At 46.2% G+C, this 22,551-nt stretch overlaps 1 long non-coding RNA gene across 2 annotated transcripts in view; it reads right to left on the bottom strand.

The window, feature by feature from the left end:
• Positions 1-22,551, bottom strand: part of LOC134903249 (uncharacterized) — a 199,438-nt gene that overhangs the window by 156,862 nt on the left and 20,025 nt on the right. The window lies entirely within an intron of this gene.

Raw genomic sequence — 22,551 nt, 5'->3', positions numbered from 1 at the left:
GCCAGGTAGAACACGTTATTATACACAATGCGCCTGGTAGAGCACGTTATAATACACATTGCACTAGGTAGAACACGTTATTATACACAATGCGCCTGGTAGAGCACGTTATTATACACATTGCACTAGGTAGAGCACGTTATCATACACATTGCGCCTGGTAGAGCACGTTATTATACACATTGCACCAGGTAGAGCACGTTATCATACACATTGCGCCAGGTAGAACACGTTATCATACACATTGCGCCAGGTAGAACACGTTATCATACACATTGCGCCAGGTAGAATACGTTATCATACACATTGCGCCAGGTAGAGCACGTTATCATACACATTGCGCCAGGTAGAACACGTTATTATACACATTGCGCCAGGTAGAACACGTTATTATACACATTGCGCCAGGTAGAACACGTTATTATACACAATGCGCCTGGTAGAGCACTGAGGCACATTGCAGTAACCACTCACTTATCACCTCCAGTTGCACGAAGGGGCCGTTTGACACAAGTGGTTCCGCCCCCAGCAGCAACTCACTGACACTCACCATTTTTTCTGACAGCACAGTGCAGTGAGTGCACTGGCACAAGTAGCCAGCCTGCGCCTGTAGTAGCCGCAGCCTGGAGGAGCTCTATGTGAAATCGCAAGCAGAGGCTGTTCTCTGGCAAGAAGGAGCTCGTCCAATCGCTTCCCCTGACGGGCTGGCCACTGCTAAATATACCGATAATCAGTTCCAACTGTGTCAAAGTAGTGGAGCCCCAGGTGCAATGGGAAAGTCAGTGTCACTGCACAGTTGTACTGATATACTGGTATATTTAGCAGTGGCCAGCCCGTCAGGGGAAGCGATCGGAGGAGCTCCTTCTTGCCAGCCTCTGCTTGCGATTTCACAGATAGCTCCTTCATGCTGCGGCGCCGGCTGGCTACTTGTGCCAGTGCACTCACTGCACTGTGCTGTCAGAAAAATGGTGTCAGTGAGGCCCTGACACTCTGAGCGGCCTCACATTGCACACACGGAGCTTGCAGCCCCCGGACATCCCGCATCTGCACCAGCTACTCCAGGTGAAGCGGGGCGATGCAGCACTGTCTACTGCTTACCTACAGCGGGAGCTGCGCAGCCCGGACGGCTCCTGCTGGAAGGTAGTTGTCGGGTCTCGGTGGGGCGTTGAGCGGGTCCCGGGTAGGGGGGTGGCGGCGGGCAGATCCGGAGCTGTACTCCCAGTCGCAGAGGAGGGTGCTGGCGGCAGAGCGGCAGTGGAGCCGGATGAGCGGGGCCAGTCTGTCAGCCCTGCAGCACAGATTCATGTGCTGGCGGGGAGCAGGATTCAAAGCGGGAGATGCTGCAGGCTGTGATTGGATGGAGACTACAGGAGGTGATTGGCCGAGGAAACAGCCAGTCACCTCCTGCATTCCGCTGACAGGCTTAACACATGCAAACACATATTCAGATGAGCGCGTCCTGTGGGACCCGCTCATCTTCTAAATGTGAGTCCCGGGCGGCTGTTTCTGGGTAAAATACGCGCCATAGCGCGTTTTTGCGATCACTGACAATAATGCACATGACACAATATGCACACACCGTAATGCCCCCTACACATTATGCCACACACCGTAATGCCCCCGACACATTATGCCACACACCGTAATGCCCCCGACACATTATGCCACACACCGTAATGCCCCCGACACATTATGCCACACACCGTAATGCCTGTGACACATTATGACAGGAATCGCAATGCCAGTTATACATTATGCTACACACTGCAATGCCCCTGATACATTATAGCACACACAATGTCTGTGACACAGTATGACACACACCACAATGATCCTGAGACATTATACCACATACCACAATGCCCGTGATATAGTATACAACACACCGTAATGCCTGATACATTATGACACACACCGCAATGTCCGTGATACATTATGCCACACACCGTAATGCCCATTACACATTAAGTTCTACAGTAAGGCTTCCAATTACTTTTAAATTACCTCCTCGTTGCCAGGGGTTTCATGCTCTTGGTTCCATGCACGGTGCCAGGGGTTTTCATGCTCAGGGTGTCATGCTCGTTGCCAGGGGTTTCATGCACTGGGTGTCCTGCTCGTTGCTAGGGGGTAGTGCTTGTTGCTAGGGCCGTGCTCCCAGTGCCACATATGCTCCCAGTGCCAGATATTCCCCCACAGTGCCAGGTATATGCACCCAGTGCCAGATATTCCCCCACAGTGCCAGGTATATGCACCCAGTGCCAGATATTCCCCCACAGTGCCAGGTATATGCCCCCCCCCCAGTGCCAGATATTCCCCCACAGTGCCTGCTTCCCCCCCAGTGCCAGATATTCCCCCCCAGTGCCAGGTATATGCCCCCAGTGCCAGATATCCCCCCCTCCAGTGCCAGGTATATGCCCCCAGTGTCAGGTATATGACCCCCCAGTGCCAGATATTCCCCCCCCCAGTGCCAGGTATATGCCCCCAGTGCCAGATATTCCCCCACAGTGCCAGGCATATGCCCCCAGTGCCAGATATTCCCTCCCAGTGCCTGCTTCCCCCCCCCAGTGCCAGGTATATGCCCCCCCAGTCACGGGTATATGCCCCCAGTGCCGGGTATATGCCCCCCCAGTGCCAGGTATATTCCCCCAGTGCCAGGTATATGCCCCCCCAGTGCCAGGTATATGCCCCCAGTGCCAGGTATATGCCCCCCCAGTGCCAGATATTCTCCCAGTGCCAGATATTCCCCCCCAGTGCCAGGTATATGCCCCCAGTGCCAGGTATATGCCCCCAGTGCCAGGTACATGCCCCCCCAGGGCCAGTTATATGCCCCCAGTGCCAGGTATATGCCCCCAGTGCCAGATATTCCCCCCCAGTGCCTGCTTCCCCCCCAGTGCCAGGTATATGCCCCCAGTGCCGGGTATATGCCCCCCCAGTGCCAGGTATATGCCCCCAGTGCCGGGTATATGCCCCCCCAGTGCCGGGTATATGCCCCCAGTGCCAGGTACATGCCCCCAGTGCCAGATATTCCCCCCTAGTGCCTGCTTCCCCCCCAGTGCCAGGTATATGCCTCCAGTGCCGGGTATATGCCCCCCCAGTGCCGGGTATATGCCCCCAGTGCCGGGTACATGCCCCCCCAGTGCCAGGTATATGCCCCCCCAGTGCCAGGTATATGCCCCCAGTGCCAAGTACATGCTCTTAGTGCCAGGTATATGCCCCCCCAGTGCCAGGTATATGTCCCCAGTGCCGGGTATATGCCCCAGTGCCTGCTCCTCCGGCCCCCCCCTATGTGTTGGAGGGACACGAGCGCATCGCGCGTCTCTCCTGTGTCCCTCCTGGCTCTCCCCCAGCTGTCTAATAAAGGAAGTGCCGTTCGTGAGCCAATCAGAGCTCACGAACGGCACTTGCTTCCTTAGACCGGCCGGGGGAGAGCCAGGAGGGACACAGGAGAGACGCGCGATGCGCTCGTGTCCCTCCAACACATGGCGGGGGGGGAGCCGGGGGAGCAGGCACCGCAGCAAGGAGGGAGAGGAGATCGCAGATTGACATGCGGACGCTCGTCCGCATGTCAATCTGTTCTAAATCAGTGGCGCCCCCGCAGCCCCTCGCCCCCAAGCCACCGCGAGGACTGCGGGGGCAGTAGTTACGCCACTGGAGCTACGCACAGACTGCACACGCTGCACAGAATGGGAAAAACATTCAATGGTGAGTGTGATGCGAATGGTTTTGCAGCTGTCCGCTGACTGAGGGGAATTTTTGCACAGCGTACACATGCATTCGTACAATCGCACAGGGCGAATTTTCTCTCCCCCTGGGCGGCAACTATCTGATCGCAGGACAGTGTAATTTGCATCACAGCGATCAGGTCAGAATCAGGCCCTCAATACTGTAGTGCCAATGGTTTAAATGAAGAGATTACTCTGTCATCTTTTTTTTTTTTTAAGTAAGTAATGTCAGACTGTTACCGCAATAGTTTGGCACCAAAAAGTAGATTGTCTGTCAAAGTTTCCTGAAACTTAAAGAATATAAATTTTATAACTTTTTGTGTAAATTTACAGTTATTGTCTTCTGTAAATTGAAATGTTTACAAAGAGATTCTCCAGGAGACCATTTGTTTCATTAGATGTTGTACAGTAAGTTCCTTGAAGCTCGAGACATCTTTAATCAAGATCCATTTATTATGTTAGGGTGTTATTTGGGTTTTAATGTTTGGGTGTAGCTATTCTGAAATTTGCCATTATGTGTATTGCCCGTTTTCATTTTATTAAGATCTACTATATTATGACGCTGGACCATGCTGGATTACAATTGTTGATAAACAGTATGGTCATGTGACCGCGCCAACACAGTTAGTTGCCGTGGTTATCAAAACATGACACGTGAATATGGACTGCTTCTTGATTTGCCGTTTCCGGCCTTGGTTGGTGGGTCCCAATGGCAGAATGTGTGGATGCCGTATACGAGCCTTCACTTCTGGCTTTGGCTGGGGTGGTTGGCAAGCCGCAAAGTGTACTCATGTCTGCCGCATCACTTCTGGTCGTTGCCAGGTCATCAAGCCATAGTGACGGTGTGGACGACTACTGCCTATATGCAGTGGTGCAGAGAAGGGGAGGGCGTGATATGGGGGACTGGGGGGCTAACGATCGTGCCCGCTGCGCCGCCAGTATGTGGCGCCCATCAGCCCCCATGCCGGAGCCCCCCCACAACTTCACAACTCCCTGCATTGGCCACACCCCTTCCCATTACCTGGGCCCAGCACAGCTGTTGGCTCCCCTACCTATATGATGTGCCCACCATAGCGAGATTAAGGTGGGGGGGGGGGGGGGCAGACGCACAGGACATACTGTACCCCAGGCCCCACTTTGCCAGCCACCCCTCACCCCCGCCAGAGGATACTGACATCAATAGCTTTCCCTCTTTTGCAGCGACAGGGCAGTATGCAGTGCAGGCAGAGACACAGGAGTATCAGGTTTCACAAACTATCTATGGAGCTTTCCAACCAGAGGACATATAGGAGGGTGGAGAGAGCTTTTAAATGACACAAGGATCCAGTGACGTGCGGTGGGGTGAGGCAGAGCCTTTCCTGTCATACTTACGTTGAAACCAGAGTTTTGACTGAATAAAATATATGAAAAATACTAATAATTTGTTTGAAATATCTTCTTTGCATTATTCTAATAATTTTTATAGCTCAAACTCTGAAGTAAAAAGTCTATGGCAGGGGAGGCAGTGCCTCACCTGTGTATCCTTTCCACACATCTCTAATCAAAACTCACTAGATTTCCAGGAGTTTATAATGCTGCACCTGTGTATAATGCCCAGATGTACCCTTTGGCTCATATATTGCATGTAAATCTGGCTCTGGGGTTAGCCAGTGCCTCCTGAGCCATTTAGCTCACCGCACGTCCCTGCAAGGATCCCAGGTTCTCCTCCTCCCTGGCTGGGTGTTTCTGGATCCTGTGTAACCTGCTATCTAATGAGGGTCTAGAGCAAGACCTCCTGAGTCCTGGCCCAGTGAATAAGTAGTACAGAGGCAGCTGCTATTCTTGTATGTAACAAGTTAAATTATGGATTTTAATTTTCTACGTGTACTTTAAGGGTTGTTTAAGTTGTCCTTTACAAGAAAATGTTATAAAATAGTTTTCATTCATTTAGGTTGAGCTATAAAAAGTACCCAGGCCTTATTAACCTAGTAGTTTAAATATAATATACACCATTGCTTTAACTGTAATATGCACAATCCAGTGGAGGGGGGTGGGGAGTATATTAGAGCAGTGCTTCTCAACCTCTGTCCTCAAGTACCCCCAACAGTTCATGTATTCCAGGTCACCGAGCAGGTGCACAGATGTATTTATTACTCACTGGCACATTATAAAAAACCCACAGGTGGAGCAAATTATTTCACTTGCAATCCTGTGAGGAGACCTGGAAAACGTGAACTGTTGGGGGTATTTGAGGACCGAGGTTGAGAACCTCTGTATTAGTGCATAGTTCCCAACATGACCCATTTCAGGAGGGACAAAATGCTCTGTACCTGGACTTCCCATCACCTGTTTTGAAATATCTTTCTTAACATTTAAATAGTTTAACACAGGTGACACCTGTCATATATTAAGAGGTAAGTCCAGGTACAGAGCATCTTGTCCCTCCTGGAATGGGTCATGTTGAGATGTATGCACAATCTAATATACCCTCCCCCCCCCCCTTCCACTGGGGCCCCCCTGACTTAAGTGCCCTGGGCACCCCCACCACTTTATCTGGTCTTGGAGCCCACAAGTAACTAAACAGCATGTGAGGTCTGGCATGGATTTGAATGGATCCAACATAGTCCACCTATTGGAAAATCGCTCTTTGTCCAGAGTTTAGTATGGGTAACACAGTGGGTGGAAGTCCATATATGGAAAAGGAGATTTATGGTAGACTTACCATGGTTAAATCTCTTTCTGCGATGTGGATTCCACAGGGAATACATTGGGGTGTAGAGTTGGATCTTGATCCGAGGCACCAACAGGCTAAAGCTTTAACTGTTCCCAGGATGCATTGCACTGCCTCCTCTATAATCCCGCCTCCAGGCACTGGAGCTCAATTTCGTTAACCAGTCCAATGCAGTAGTAGGTAAAAGAGAAGGTAGATGTTAATCACATAGACCACATTCTCACGACAGGAGAAGGGACTAGCGGCTAATGCCATACAAACTCAAAGAAGCAAAGTGCGTCAGGGTGGGCACCCTGTGGAATCCAGTGTACCTCACAGAAAGAGAGTTAACCATGGTAAGTCTACCATAAGTCTCCTTTTCTGCAGCGGCGTACACTGGGATTCCACAGGGAATACATCGGGGATGTCCTAAAGCAGTTCCTCATGGGAGGGGATACACCGTAGTGGGCACAAGAACCCGGCGTCCAAAGGAAGCATCTTGGGAGGCAGATGTATCAAAGGCATAGAACCTGATGAATGTGTTCACTGAGGACTACCGCCTTGCACAATTGTTCAGCAGACGTGCCTCCGCGGGCCGCCGAAGAAGGTCCAACAGACCGAGTAGAATGGGCTTTGATAGCAGCAGGAGCTTGAAGACCAGCCTGCGTATAGGCTTGTGCAATCACCATTCTAGTCCATCTAGCCAAGGTTTGCTTATTTGCAGGCCAGTCACGTTTGTGAAAACCAAAAAGCACAAAAAGGGTATCTGACCTCCTGTGGGAGGCAGTCCTCTCTACGTAAATACAGAGAGTCCGTACCACATCCAAAAACCACTCTTTGGAGGACAAACCAGAAGAGATAAAGGCCGGAACCACAATCTCTTGGTTAAGATGAAAAGATGATACCACCTTAGGTAGATAACCATGGCAAGTTCTAAGAACTGCCCGGTCACAGTGATAAATCAGAAAGGGTGGACGACAGGACAAAGCGCCTAAGTCCGACACCCTCCTAGCAGAGGCAATAGCCAGTAAAAACACGACCTTAAGTGTAAGACATTTAAGATCCACAGACTCAAGAGGTTCAAATGGAGACTCTTGTAGGGCATTTAATACAACAGACAGATCCCATGGAGCCACAGGAGGGACATAGGGAGGATGAATCTGTAGAACACCCTGAGTGAAAGTATGAACGTCAGGAATAGACGCAATTTTCCTCTGAAACCACACCAACAATGCAAATATATGAAACTTGAGGGAGGCCAGACGAAGGCCTAAATCTAGGCCTTGTTGCAGAAAAGCCAAAAGTCTAGAAGTTCTGAACAAAGATGCATCATAAATCTTAGCAGCACACCATGTGAAGTAAGAGTTCCAGACCCTGTAATAAATCCTTGCAGACGCCGGTTTGCGGGCCTTCAACATAGTTTGAATGACCATCTCAGAGAATCCCTTGGCCCTCAGGAGTGAAGCTTCAAGAGCCATGCTGTCAAAGCCAGTCTGGCCAGGTCCGGATAGACACAAGGGCCCTGAACGAGGAGGTCTGGGCGTTAAAGAAGTAGAAGAGGACGCTCTATCGATAGACCCTGCAGGTCTGAGAACCAATGCCGTCTGGGCCACGCTGGAGCGACTAGAAGTAGTATTCCTCTTTCTTGCTTGAACTTCTGTAGTACCCTGGGCAGGAGTGACACTGGAGGGAACACGTGTGGCAGCCAACAGTTCCATGGAATTGCCAGTGCATCCATGAACATTGCTTGAGGATCCCTTGTCCTTGATCCGAAGAATGGAACATATAAGTTCTACTTCAGATATAGTACAATTATTACTACTTATAAGTATAACCCAAAATGGGTCTGTTTACCAACATTACTATTTTATTCTAGTGATTAACATTGACCATCGTGACCAATGATGAATACTTTTATCATCGATGGGAACGAACCAGATGGTTTCCTGCCCTGCCCCAGCTCATTCAACACTAATTCAGGGGTGACCATTGGTGGGCAAAACCAATGATGGTTCCCCTGCAGTTGGTTTAACACCATCCATGTTATCCATCAAGATATGGCCATCGACAATTCATGATCATCAATACTTTATGGCCAATGTAGAATACTTTTGCAATCAATGGGGGAGAACCAGATGGTATTGATATATCGATGGCACGGCATAACCATATTTTTGTGCCAGGACACAGAGAATAAATCCACCCCCCTTCTTGACACCCAAATATCCCACCCCTTCTGATTGGCCCACAGGCCTGTCAGTGAGAGAACCAGTAATGGTCATCAATTATATAGTTGACAGTCATTAATGGGAATCTTTGATGGTTACCACACTAATGACCACACCTATTTTATTATTTTGTTATAATTATTATATTCTCTTGCACAATACATTAGTTATACCTAATTCATCTGTTCTTTCACAATAGAAGTGTATGGAACAGTTTCAATATACTTTTATTGCATTCATGTTAAACTCAAAGTGATTAAGAATTTTTTTTATTTTGTTTTGTGCTACATCTTTAAATCCATTGACTACTAAAATCTGTTAGAAATTAATTTTGAAAAGGTATACAGTTAATATACCTCACCAAGTATTCTCAAAACAATATCAATATTGGCCAATATTAAAATAATGTAAAATTTACATTGCCTAAATTAGCATAATAAATATCTATGTCCCTGAAAAATGTTTATGACTAATGCAAATCACATCTCATGGTGAATAAATGTAACATATCTATAAGAATTTTTTCAAAACTTTTAAGACAAATATAAGTTAGATATTTTATATTTATAAACATTTTTGTAATGTTTTTATAATCAATTAAACTTATGATTTTATGTATAAAGTAATTAAAAGATGTAGACAGAAAGGTGTAAAGGATATGGCTCTCGGCGCTATATAACACTATTTAACACTTTACATGTACATATATATTGAACTTTACACAATACGTTCCTCTGAATGGGTCTCCAGGTGATTCCTTTTCTCCTTCCAGCATTCATCCGGTGTTATATCCCAGTGATATGATTCATATGCAAAAAATAAAAATAATATATGTGTGGAACCGTCTCAATTTCTCAAGAAAGTCTCTTTTTTAGAACACCATACAATGTCCTTCAGATAAACAAATAAACGTGATGTGGGCGTACCCCAACTCACACAATTCAATGTGAAACTATATGTATAAAGGTATCTTTTTGCCGCCACCAAACCCCCAATTGTACTGTGTCTGAATTGGCGTACCCCACTCACTGAATTAGTAGAGTGGAGAAAGCTCATAAAGGTATCTTTATCTTCAATAATATATCCAAATGCGTACCCTACTTACAGGGTCGAAAGTGATCACATGCGCATAAAGGTTTCTTTTTCCCTTGGTTTTCTTGGTGAATGTGACTGGTATTTTCCTATAGGTCTCCACCAGGGATTCGGAACCAGATGTGTAGAAAAAATATGTGCAAAAAGAAAAAACAATGTGTAGACTGAACTAGTGGATAAGTGCAAAAAAACTTTTTTTTTTTTAATTAATTTTTTTTTTTTTTTTAAATGGAGACCTCTCTCCACATGTTTCAGAGGAATATATCCTAAAAAGGATTTTAATTCTTTAAAAATTCCTCAAGGAGGTATATATGAATACGATGTATCCCACAATATAGGCACGTATCCTGTTAATATGTGCAATAAATCAGTGTGTGGGCTAGGGTAAGATTTAAAATAAACGTACCCCACTTACACAACATAGGTGAGGTAATATACACATAACAGTTTCTTTATATCAAGTGAAGAAGAAATTCCAATAGGCGTACCCCACTCACAATCTAGCTGATTCCAGCCATGCGCATCAAGGTTTCTTTTTTAGAATGCTCCTCTGAATAACCTCCAATCATGCGTATATAGCTCCATAAAATTGAGGGATCCACGATAAGATAAAAAATACTTTATTCCACACCACTCTCCACATGAAAGTGGGCCAAACGACAATGTGCAAAAAGGTAATGTTCAAAAACCAACAGCATATATACAAAAAGCCCAACAAGGGCCAAATTCTTCTGAATAAAAAACATAAAAATTAAAAACAAAAATTTGTACCTTATACAAAGTCCATAAAAGATGAAACTTTACTTATGAAATAATACATAAAAGTCTCCGCATGCTAAACGATAATATATGAAAAGTGCAGTTGTCTGAAAGTCTTATTCTAGATGAACTTAAACATATGCTTCTGCATACATCGTCGTCGTCATCAAATCATTGTCAAACACGCATCATAGAACAGGCATGCTAGAGCATGGGTCTTCAACCTGCGGCCCTCCAGCTGCTGTGGAACTACACATCCCAGCATGCCCTGCCTCAGTTTTAGCATACCTTAATATCTAAACTGTGGCAGGACATGCTGGGATGTGTAGTTTCACAGCAGCTGGAGGGCCACAGGATGAAGACCCATGTGCTAGAGCCAAGCCACGGGTACATCGAATGCTAGTTAGTTGAATGTTTAAATCCTTTTTTTTTTTCTCGCACCAATCCGATGTGGAAGATTCCATGGAACCAGAGATCCTTCCATTGAGAAGGACATGCTGCCTGGATGATAACTGCACTGTGCAAATTAAATCACGGAGCCAGTTGGCTTGTGGGTGGCTCTGGTGACTGGGTGGTTGGGTGGGCGGTATGTCAGATGTGGAGCACATGCAAATGATTGTGTATCAACCAGCCAGCGAGAGAGAAAACTCACACAGGCTGGATGTCAGTGGGTTATGCACTCACTGCTTGTCAGTGGGTTATGCACCTTGCCAGACGTCAAATCTACATGGAGCAGATGGAGGGGACAAGAGTAGGTTTGCAAAATCTAGATAGAAGAGCATATATGGTGGTGCATTCTCTATGATTGTGTCAGCTTATGTTTTGGTGCACGCACTGGATGACTGCACTGTGCAAATGAAATCACGGAGCCAGTTGGCTTGTGGGTGGCTCTGGTGACTGGGTGGTTGGGTGGGCGGTGTGTCGGATATGGAGCACATGCAAATGATTGTGTATCATCCAGCCAGCGAGAGAGAAAACTCACGCAGGCTGGATGCCAGTGGGTTATGCACTCACTGCTTGTCAGTGGGTTATGCACCTTGCCAGACGTCAAATCTACATGGAGCAGCTGGAGGGGACAAGAGTAGGTTTGCAAAATCTAGATAGAAGAGCATATATGATGGTGCACAGGGGCGGATTGGCCTTGCCGGGACACCGGGTGAGTTTGCTGGTGGGCTGGACACATGGTCTCCTTGACCAGGCTGGTCCAATAGTCCCTTCACTGCCTGCACGCAGCCGTTCTCCTGGGATTTGCGGTCCACTGCGGAACGCAAACCAGGAGCTGTTACTGAGTGTATATGCTCCAGCTAGTGAGCACTTCTGCCGCCAGCTGAAAGCTCCCCCACCTCCCCCCGGACCTTACAACACAGCAAAGCAACGGTGCGCCTTCTGCACCACAGGCAGGCTAGCCCGTTCGGAGCGTGCTCTCTCTGGCAGGCAGTGTAGGACAACAGCAAGTTTCACCTGAGACCATACGGGGGTCGGCTATCCTCCAGAAGTGTGGGGCAGTCGTGATTTATGCACAGTCTGGCCAGACAGCCCAGCACTAGTGCAGATACTGGCTTCCTTTTTGAGACATGTCCAGTATGAGCTGCTGAACCAACTGCTCTCTGGCAGAGAACCAAGGAGAAAGAGGAGCGACCCGGCACCGGTCTATATTTATTTTTAATCAAAAGAAACCAAAATTGGACAATTTCTAAGTAAATCTTTAGTACAGTGTCCAGTTTGGAGGTGCGCCCAGAGCCAGAAACACATGTGTAAGCAAAGGGAGAGAAGAGAAGGCTCTTGTGTGGGCGCACTCATTAATTAATTGAAATGACTTAAATGATTAACTCATTGGTTAATCTATTAGCTGATAAAACACAATTTTTATTGAAATATTATTTAAGATCAGTGTAATTGCCCCTTATCAAAAGAATGTGAGTGATCCTAAATAAATAAAATGTTCTGGTCCTGCCTCAGGAAATGAGATAGAAATGGGTGAAGACACAGCAAGTCATACACCCATCTCACCCGACCAGTACAGATAATCTGTATTGATGAGACCAATTGGTCAATTAGTTTATAATTCTGTCATAATCCAAAAGAAAGAATTAACAGCTTTGCTTACACAATATAAAGTCGTTTATAAACTATACTTTGTTGAATAGTAACCTGTAGCGATATAATTTTTAATAATTGGGGAGGACCAAAAGATGTATCTTCCTTGAAGATGGAAAAATTATAGGAGCAAGTGGTGATACTGCTGTTGGAGTCACATACCACACATCATACGAGATGATTATTACTCTACAACACTGGGTATTCCCTGTGAGTCTCCTCTTCAGGTACTGACTCAGCCCACACTGTTTCGCTTCCAAGATCGGACGAGATCGGGCATTAGCAGTGTGGTTTGATAGTAGAGAAAGTAGGTCAGACTCCAATGAGAGTGCACCTATATAAGGAAGAGTGACTGTTTACGTCACAAAGACGCAGTGTGGATCTGCTGTTTATGTTAGGCAGGAGACATCAAATCCCACCGAGGTGGTATTGTGCCCCTGGATCATAAATGAGAGTCCACGAAAAAAGAGAAGAGTATAGAAATTACGGCGTAGTGTGGTCTACACCCATATCAAGCAGAAATAATAATATAAGGCTCAAAGGTACTAATTCAAAAATTCATGTATATCAGCGTACAAAAAAGAATTATTTTATATGTACACCGGTGCTGAGATTAAAGACAGAGAATAATTCAGAATTATTTAGGATACAGATTAATATTACTGGTATACAAGGTTGGAATTCTATTGTGAAAAACTGTCACTGAAAACACTTGAAGTGTGAGTTATTGCTATTGCAATTGCTGGAACATAAGGAAACAGGAATGGAATCTTTCATAACCTAAGCAGCAATAAATCACTATGATCACAGAAGGAATGTCAGGGAAATGCAATATTCTCTTCCTATTATATGCAACTTGATCCTAGTGAAAAAGGTGCTGTGCAAAGAGCTGTGACTAGACACAGATAAATATGTACAGCCACATGTTGTGGTATCTAACCTGAGTAATTACAGGGATACAGATACAATTCCTGTAACAACTGGACGCAATAACCCAGAGTGACTGGATAGAATCTGACCTGAGGCTAGGACAATGAATCAAATGCAGCTGGACAAACCAAGACCCATTTGGAATGGAAAACGCGTTTCACCCCTGTGGGGCTTGTTCACTTCCTGGGAAGTGAACAAGCCCCACAGGGGTGAAACGCGTCACTCTGGGTTATTGCGTCCAGTTGTTACAGGAATCATCTTAAGGGGTTAATCATTTAAGTCATTTCAATTAATTAATGAGTGCGCCCACACAAGAGCCTTCTCTTCTCTCCCTTTGCTTACAGAGAACCAAGGAGATCAGATTGAGCATACAGGTCAGCCTCACCCCTCACACACACTTCCATCAGTGGCAGGTCACATAAAACACTTCATGACAAGGTATGTGAACTTTCAGCCAAATAACTTTCTGAAATTAACTCTTTGTGATCATTGCAGCATCACATATGGACCTGTACAGGTGATGGGAACACACATACACCCACAGAGGGAGAAAAGGCTGTGGTACCAGTATTCTGCTGGTGGCATCTCATGAAAAAAGCTGATGGTAGCTGGGAAGACCACTTATTGCATTCACGCAGGCAATGTTGTAATATTCACTTTACCAAAAATCTGTTTACTAGTATTGTTCCCACTTACTGCATTCACCCTATGCAAATACATACTTACCTACTCTCCCGGAAGTTGCGGGAGGCTCCCGTTTTTTGGGGTAGCCCCCCGTACCCCCGGAAGAGTGGGCAGGTCTCCCGCATCCTGCTCGCAACCTAGTGATGCGAGCAGGATGGAGAGATAACCTCCCGCATTCGCGGGTCCGTCGGGTGGAGAAGGGGTTAAAATGACGCAAATCGCATCATTTAACCCCGCCCCCTTCCAGTGGACCCGCGAATCGCGACATGTCCCGGTGAGGGGCGGGGCTTAGTGATGTCACAGTCCGGCCCCGCCCCCCGAAGACACCTGCAGCGTCTCCTCTCCGTCTCCCGGAGAGGAGAAATACAATGTCGGTAAGTATTTGCAAATAACACGAAGTACATAATAAAACCAGCTCCTACTCTATACTCCATCCCCATAGATTTCCTGTGACGTCCCACCATGCACATAATCTCAGCTGATTGTTGCACAAGTCTTTAGTATATTTTCACTTTGCTGCTGAGCTGGTGCATATAAGCACAAAATATAAGATATGTGTTGGTGTTCCTTGAAAACTTGACAAATCCAATCATGTCCACTAGATTTGAAATGCTCCTCATGGGTGGAAGGGAGTAATAGGAATTGCATAGAATATGCAGACAGAGGAATTTTATAATGCAGTTTTATCATTCTGTTTCTTTTAATTCCAATTGTAACAATGGCAGGGTGTATTACAGTCCTCCACTGTACAAAAAAAGAAAGTTGGCAGCATAGCACTGCAGTGGTTAGCTTGCTGCCTTACATCACTGACATTTGGAGTTTGCTTCCTGCCAAGGTCTTATGTGTGTAGTTTGTATGTTCTCCAACTGTTTGTGTGGGTTTCCTCTGTGGAAAACTCTTGTTTCCTCCCACAACCTAACTGGCTTCTATTGAAATAGTTAACCCTGTTGTGTGTAGATTGTAAATTCCACTGGGGCAAGGACTGGTGTGAATCATTAAAGATCTGTACAAAGCTACAGGATGTGTGCTATATTGGCCAATTGATGGTCCTGCATATTTATAGATAATATATATTTTTATGTATATTTTCTCTGTGCATGCGTGTAAATTGCACCATGTATGCAATGTTGTTCATACAGGGTTGCAGTACAGATTCAGATGCATGCACCAAGAAGTGCATTAGCAATGTGTTGGGCATTCCTAGGCGGTTACAGGGGGTTGGCTAATCATACGCAGATGTAGCATAGTATTGGTGTGCTATTAGAGTGACACGCGCGTGTTGCTGAAAGTGGTTGTGCACAGAGTCGCTCAATTGCTCATGTTGCAGGCCATACTCAGACGGATAGGCTGCACCTTGCACAGGGCTGGTGAAAGTTTCAAATTAGCGACCGTTGTTGGCGTCTAAAGATGCACAAAGCATGACTGCAACATCTGTAGACACTAAAAGTGGGCATCTCAGTCCTTGTATGTTCGGAAGCATGAAAGTACACCAGGGAAGGGCATTGTAGCAGAAGCAGCTACAGCAAGAGATGCAGCAACTGCGTCCAACTCAGAATTAGGCCCTATAAGGAGGGATTCTGGCCCACTTGACAGATCACACACACCCCAAAAGGCCCCACCCCCAATAGGGCTGCTTCTATAAATTTCCCGGGCTGGTTTTCAATCCCAATCCGCCCCTGGTGATGCATTCTCTATGATTGTGTCAGCTTATGTTTTGGCGCACGCACTGCGCTTTCCTCCACCCCATTGCAGCCTATATAAGGTCATACACTTTATCCCAAAACGAGCGCAAAGCAGGGCATTCCCAGAAAACATGTAAGAGTGTACCTTCGTGGTGGCAAAGGCGCCAACAGAATTTAGAAGTGGTCGGCCAGATCCTGTGTATTTTAGATGGGGTGAAATATAGTCTATGTAATAGTTTAATGTGCATTTCAGTGTGGTCAGTACATTTAGAGAGGGAGAAGGAAGAAAGTTGAATAGATTCCCACTGCTTGAGAGTAAATGTACGGTGGAGATCAGCTTCCCATTTAATTTGAGCTGCAGATTTAGTCATGGCGAGTGAGGTGACAGCAAATCATACCAGTCGGAAATGGCTCCAAGTGATGAAAGTTTAGTCAGTCTATTCAGGACCCTGTCAGTGGGGAGTTGGAAGGAGTTAGGGTTAATGGCCATGTTTAGCTGAATTAGCGTAGCTGAATCATTTTTGGGAGAAAGACTTCAAAGGGAGAAAATTTCTAAGGGTGTCGTCTGGGACTTATACTGGTCTACTTTGTGATCAATTTGCATGGACTATGAAGTAACCTCATATCTCATTGTTCTCTTACCAGGTATGTCTAGTGGAACAACAATTCCCAGCAAGCTGTACTGAGTCTGCTAATTATCATATAGCATTATCATGAATGCCTAGCCATAGGTATGTCTAGTGGAACAACAATTCCCAGCAAGCTGTACTGAGTCTGCTAATTATCATATAGGATTATCATGAATGCCTAGCCATAGGTATGTATAGTGGAACAACAATTCCCAGCAAGCTGTACTGAGTCTGCTAATTATCATATAGGATTATCATGAATGCCTAGCCATAGGTATGTCTAGTGGAACAACAATTTCCAGCAAGCTGTACTGAGTCTGCTAATTATCATATAGGATTATCATGAATGCCTAGCCATAGGTATGTCTAGTGGAACAACAATTCCCAGCAAGCTGTACTGAGTCTGCTAATTATCATATAGGATTATCATGAATGCCTAGCCATAGGTATGTCTAGTGGAACAACAATTCCCAGCAAGCTGTACTGAGTCTGTTAATTATCATATAGGATTATCATGAATGCCTAGCCATAGGTATGTCTTGTGGAACAACAATTCCCAGCAAGCTGTACTGAGTCTGCTAATTATCATATAGGATTATCATGAATGCCTAGCCATAGGTATGTCTAGTGGAACAACAATTCCCAGCAAGCTGTACTGAGTCTGCTAATTATCATATACGATTATCATGAATGCCTAGCCATAGGTATGTCTAGTGGAACAACAATTCCCAGCAAGCTGTACTGAATCTGCTAATTATCATATAGGATTATCATGAATGCCTAGCCATAGGTATGTCTAGTGGAACAACAATTCCCAGCAAGCTGTACTGAGTCTGCTAATTATCATATAGGATTATCATGAATGCCTAGCCATAGGTATGTCTAGTGGAACAACAATTCCCAGCAAGCTGTACTGAGTCTGCTAATTATCATATAGGATTATCATGAATGCCTAGCCATAAGTATGTCTAGTGGAACAACAATTCCCAGCAAGCTGTACTGAGTCTGCTAATTATCATATAGGATTATCATGAATACCTAGCCATAGGTATGTCTAGTGGAACAACAATTCCCAGCAAGCTGTACTGAATCTACTAATTATCATATAGGATTATCATGAATGCCTAGCCATAGGTATGTCTAGTCTCTAGTGTATTAAATATTATTAGCAGATTTATTCAAGTTTTATTTGTAGTTATTTGGGGAATGTGTAATGGTCTCATCCCTACTCACCATTTGTTTGTTTAAGTTTTATTGCTCCAAATGGGTGATGGGCTAGGGGAGGGTCCAATCAATCAATGTGCTTACATACACATGTTTGGGCTTTATATTAGTGTGTAGTTTATCTGAATTAGCGTAGCTGAATCATTTTTGGGAGAAAGACTTCAAAGGGAGAAAATTTCTAAGGGTGTCGTCTGGGACTTATACTGGACTTTAACTGGACGGAAACTGCATGGAAACACCAAAAAACAGCAAATAAATCATCACAATCCACCAATACTTGGACTGCAGCTACAAATGTTTGTACACACCTATTATTCTCCAAACCTCACTTACCCAGGAAACTATACACTCACTTTCTGCAAAAACACCTGCAATACAACTTTTACTCTGACCCAGCAAATACCTGGAAAACAAATGTTTTATTGAAAAGCATATTTGATGAAGTAACACTGACTTGTGGTTTGCCAACACTGTGTAATTTTCCATCTAACATCAACAAATATTTGATTTACTGGTAATCTGTAGATATTAACATCATTTTAAATACTTGCAAATCGTATTTCTTTCTGCAAACGTCACTGCTCTCTCATACAGCCACCACTCCTCCTCCTATTCTCATTTTACTACCAGTTTACACCCCATCCACACTATGGCCAGGCTGGCAAACCCCATTACTCATTGTCTTTCTAATCCTTTATTCTGTCCCCTGTTACCACCTCTATCCCTCTCTCCCAGTCTCCTACATCTCATCCTCTCTCCTCTCCTCTGTCTGCCTCCCTACCCCTCTTCTGTTTCCCCATTGCAATTCACTTCTGCCCCTTCACACCATTTATACCCCACCACTCAACCCTGCTCTCTCCCTCCTCTGCCTGTCTCCTCACCTCTCCTCCACAAGTATCAAACTGCACTCCCTCCCTGTCTCACTCATGCAGTCTCCCTTCCTAGCCAAGGCCCCAGCACCATCATCACACCCTCTTTATCCTTTCCTTCCAAATTACTCCTACCTCAACGCTACAGTAATCCTGATAATCTCATTCACATCTCTCCCACAAACTCATACCCCCTATCCTGTGCACTCTGGAATGCCAGATCTATTTGCAACAAACTGGCCCCCACTCATGACCTTTTCATTTCCAACTCCCTGCACCTCCTGGCCATTACTGAAACCTGGATTACTCCTCACGACACCACTTCTCCTGCTGCTCTCTCTGCTGGGGGCCTCACATTCTCACACACACCCCGACCCGGGGGTCGCCATGGGGGTGGTGTTGGGATCCTTTTACCCTCAAGCTACACATACCAACTTATACCTCCAGAACCTTCTCTTACATTCTCTACATTTGAGGTCCATGCAATACGCCTCTACCAACCTACTAATCTTCGAGTTGCTGTCATTTACCGCCCACCTGGCATTTCCTCCAAATTCCTCGACAACTTTGCTTCCTGGCTACCTCACTTCCTCTCTTCTGACATTCCCTCCATTATTCTAGGTGATTTCAACATCCCTATCGATAACTAGTGATGAGCGGATTCGGTTTTACTCGGTTTTACTCGGTTTTACTCGGTTCTCAAAACGGCATCTTATTGGCTCACGGATGTCACGTGTTTTGGATAGCCAATAAGATGCCGTTTTGAGAACCGAGTAAAACCGAGTAAAACCGAGTAAAACCGAACCTCGCTCATCACTATCGATAACCCCACAAAATCACCTGCCTCTAAACTCCTTAACCTCACCTCTTCACTTGGTCTCTCCCAGTGGACCACCTCACCCTCCCATGTGAACGGGAGCTCACTGGATCTGGTTTTCACTCACCGCTGTGACATTTCTGATTTCTCCAATTCCCCTTTTCCCCTCTCTGACCACCACTTGCTCTCTTTCAACTTATCTATCTCTGCTTCCCCATCTCTCCCTCCTAAGGCTACCACCACGAAGCGTAACATTGAGGCTATTGACACCTCATCCCTATCCTCCCTGTTTGACTCCCTTCTCTCTCCTCTTCTCTCTCTCACATGCCCTGAACAAGCCACATCCCTATACAATGCATCTCTTACTTCTGCCCTTGACTCTGTTGCTCCGCCAACCACTATTCACCCTCGCAAATCAACACCTCAACCCTGGCACAACATATGCACCAGATATCTACAAAAATGCTCACGTACTGCCGAGCGACAGTGGAGGAAATCACGCTCTAAAGCAGACTTCCTCCATTTCAAATTCATGCTCTCATCCTTCAGTACTGCCCTTTCCCTTGCTAAACAATCATACTTCAAAATCCTCATTTCTACACAGTCTTCCAACCCCCGGCGCCTCTTTGCCACTGTTAACTCCCTCCTCTGCCCACCACCACCTCCTCTCCCTTCCTCATTGTCTGCTCTTGACTTTGCCACTTATTTCACATTCAAGATTGACTCCATACGTCAGGATATCACATCCCACCAGACCAGCAACCAGCCACCACCCATCCCTTGCCACCCCTCCCCTTCCCTCTTACCAACTCTGACATCTTTCTCCCATGTATCTGGCAAGGAAGTCATGGCCCTCATCCGTTCCCCCCCCCCCCCACAACCTCACCGCTCGACCCTATCCCCTCCCACCTCCTCCGCCACCTCTCTCCTTCTGCCTGTTCCCATCTTGCCCATCTTCTCAATCTCTCCCTTTCATCAGGCACTGTCCCCTCTGCCTTCAAGCATGCTCTTGTCTCCCCTATTCTTAAAAAACCTACCCTTGATCCTAACACTCTCTCCAACTATCGACCCATCTCTCTCCTCCCCTTTGCCTCCAAACTGTCACGATCCGGGTATCTGGACGCCATTACTTACCCTTCAGATGCCTCCTAAGGCGGGCTCAGCGTTCCAGGACCGGATTCCGCTGTTCCTGAGTTTCCACATACAGAGTGGTCTTTTCATCAGCCGCGGCCTCCGCTGTGCCCGCGTGGTTAAATGTGCATCTATCAGCCTGGCGTCTCCTGTCTCCGGTGGCCGGCGCCGCCATTACTGTTTCCCAGACCACATGGATTACAAACCAAACTTCCCTCCAAGTGTCTGCATGGGCGCAGCCATCTTGGATTCTGTCATCTGATCATTTCCACCAATCTGCTGTCTGTGTTGTTGATTTGCATAATTGCCTAGCCAACCCCTTCCTTGCTGCAGGTATAAGTAAGCTGTACCTGAGCAAGGAAGACGTCAGTGCTTTGGTTGTCAAACCTAGTTCCTGTTTGTCTCTCTTCTATGATTGTCTTCCAGGTTCCAGCTCCTGTCTCAAGACTTCCACCATAGAGACCCGCACCAGCATTCCACCTGCGGTGTAGCCTGACTCTCCAATCCATTGTGGATTCATCTGTTTCCAGCTACAACACTACCTGCTTCCAGCCTCAGCTTCCAGCAGAGTACAGCTTCCCTTAAAGGGCCGGTGTCCTTTCTACACTTTACCACTCTCCACCGGAATTATTATTTCTCCGCTCTCAAGTTCTACATTTCAGTTCACATTTCATCGCTCCCAAAGTTCATTTATTATTTAACTGGTTCCAGCCAGTATCCACTCCGTGCTAACAACAGTCTGGTTCCAGCCAGTATCCACAGCAGCTGTTTTACCTTCAGCAACCCAGCTCTTCCTGGAACACCAGCTGGTATAATCCTGGGTTATCTCCATTGCTACAGCCGGGCCTGGTAAGGACTTTCCATCTAGAAGATCATAAGAACTATCTCACACTACCAGTGCCCTGTGGCTCCTGCCATGCTGTAGTACTCAGGAACTGTATTTATTCTTTGCTGATTTTTACGTTTTCTTTTATTGCTGCTGTGATGCGGAGTTGTCATAATAAACATCATTGACTTTTATCTAAGTTGTCGTGGTCACGCCTTCGGGCAGTTATTATTCATGTTACTTACATGTCCAGGGGTCTGATACAACCTCCCAGGTTCCGGTACATCTCAGCCCCTACAACTGAGGCTGCCTCCCGTCAGCTCAGGCCCTCAGTTGTGACAGTAAGCACTGACCTAATGAATCCAGCCGGAGACCAGGATCAAGCGGCCAGGCCGATGCAAGAACTGGCAGCCCGACTAGAACATCAGGAGGCTGCACAGGGCCACATCATCCGCTGTCTCCAGGATCTCTCTACTCGGCTGGATGGGATTCAGACAACTCTCCGTGGATCAGGCGCGTCTGGTGCGTCAACCACAGTGACTCCAGCTATAACCCCACCCACCTTACCCATTTCTGCTCCACGTCTTCATCTTCCAACGCCAGCAAAATTTGACGGATCTCCAAGATTCTGCAGGGGATTTCTCAACCAGTGTGAGATTCAGTTTGAGCTACAACCTGGCAATTTTCCCAGTGACCGTACAAAAATTGCTTACATTATTTCTCTTCTCAGTGGCTCAGCCCTTGATTGGGCATCACCGTTATGGGAGAGGTCCGACACCCTGCTATCTTCTTACACTGCATTTGTGTCAACATTCAGGCGCATCTTCGACGAGCCAGGCCGGGTAACTTCAGCTTCGTCTGAGATTCTCCGTTTACGCCAGGAATCACGTACTGTAGGACAATATCTTATACAGTTCCAGATCCTGGCATCCGAACTGGCATGGAACGACGAGGCCCTGTATGCTGCATTCTGGCATGGTTTATCCGAGCGTATTAAAGATGAGTTAGCTACCAGAGACTTACCCTCCAAGTTAGATGAGCTAATCTCACTTTGTACGAAAGTTGACTTGCGTTTCAGAGAGAGAGCAACTGAGCGTGGAAGATCGTCTGCTCCAAAATCTTCTACTCCTCCTCCTCGCCAACTGTCACCAACTACAGATGAACCCATGCAA

Source organism: Pseudophryne corroboree, chromosome 1 (assembly GCF_028390025.1).
Source record: "Pseudophryne corroboree isolate aPseCor3 chromosome 1, aPseCor3.hap2, whole genome shotgun sequence".
NCBI lineage: Eukaryota > Metazoa > Chordata > Amphibia > Anura > Myobatrachidae > Pseudophryne > Pseudophryne corroboree.
This window is presented reverse-complemented; position numbering and strand designations above follow the sequence as displayed.